General features: G+C 40.7%; 1 protein-coding gene across 3 annotated transcripts in view; it reads left to right on the forward strand.

The window, feature by feature from the left end:
- LOC117181619 overlaps window positions 1-1,371 on the forward strand; it is a 129,709-nt gene that overhangs the window by 122,398 nt on the left and 5,940 nt on the right. The gene's annotated exons all lie outside the window — the stretch shown is intronic.

The raw sequence follows: 1,371 nt of genomic DNA on the forward strand, positions 1-1,371 counted from the left end.
CCCCCCCCCCCCCCCGCCTATAAAATGTGTTATTGAATATTTGTGTATAGCCCATAAACCTCAAATAAAAACCGATTTTCCTAATTATAATTTCTTTTCGCATTTCTTTTTTCACGACACTGACTTCGATCGCGAATGGGTCCTAAACTCCGCGGTCTCGGGGTGACTCCACGAAATATTCGACAATTTTTAAACTCGTTTCTGAACGCATTCAAACGCGGTCCGAACCAAGAGAACATTTCTCGGAATCGCGCGAATGCGTCCATGGGTCCGGCATACTTGTCCGCATACTCGTAGGTATTCCACATGTACTGCAAAATCTTGGACCAAAACGAGAACGGTCCCCGAATCCCCACCCCTCTACGTACTAGGCCCCCTTCTTGCGTCTTCCAAGATCGTTCGGCGTTTCGGTAATTTCGGCAAGAGGGGAGGAGGCACTTGGCCGATATCGTCCTTCTCCGATTTCTTGTGGTTTTCCTTTCTTGTCGTGATCAAAGCCGGCATTGCAATCTTCCTCAAGGGGGAAACATCGTTATGTGAAGTCTCAACGTCAGGAACTCACGAACCGAAACGATCTTTGTGTTTACCTCGTTCTTCTCTAATTGTATCGATTTTACGGTAAATGGATGAAACTGATGCAAGAAATACATGTCAGGTTAAGTGATTTTGTAAGATCATGCGGGTCCACATGACCTCAAGCTGTTTTCTGCTCAAACTTAGGATCAAACTGTTTTCTTTACTCTATAGGGGATGAGATTGAAACACCAGAGTCGACGGAATGTAATTATAATCACTGTTTGATTAGTCAATTTGAAGCATCCAATTTTTAGAGGAATCTTTGTCGGCTTCTTAGGTTTCCTAGCCAATTGCTTGAAGAGAAAATTTTTAATTTACGACGGAAGCCTGACAATTAATCTCATATGCTATGTCGTGTTAAGGAAACGATTTTACCCAGGCAAAACAATGGTTGCAGTCGCCCGATTGATCTTACACGTTGCGTAGTGAGATTTCTTGTATAGTGCAGCCTATAATCACGTGCAAACGTATATTTTACATATTGTACGATCGCATACGTGGATCGATCCACGGAGGTAATATTTCCATGTAAGAGGGACGTAGGAAAAGACAAGGGGAAGAACGATGTCCAACTCCCTTTTGAATTTTCAGAAAAGTTAGTGCCAGATGGAAGAAATGGTAATATTTATGATCGAATGAGATTATATCTTCATCCTTGAGTTAAGACTTAAAAGAAGCTTCTTAAATCATTCAAAATTATTATTCAAATTATTGACCTGTACGAAACATCACATATGTAAATTTTATATTATTTTCCCTAATTAAAGATTGTAATGAGTTTAATCAGTGTTCCGT

Source organism: Belonocnema kinseyi, chromosome 10 (assembly GCF_010883055.1).
Source record: "Belonocnema kinseyi isolate 2016_QV_RU_SX_M_011 chromosome 10, B_treatae_v1, whole genome shotgun sequence".
Lineage (NCBI taxonomy): Eukaryota > Metazoa > Arthropoda > Insecta > Hymenoptera > Cynipidae > Belonocnema > Belonocnema kinseyi.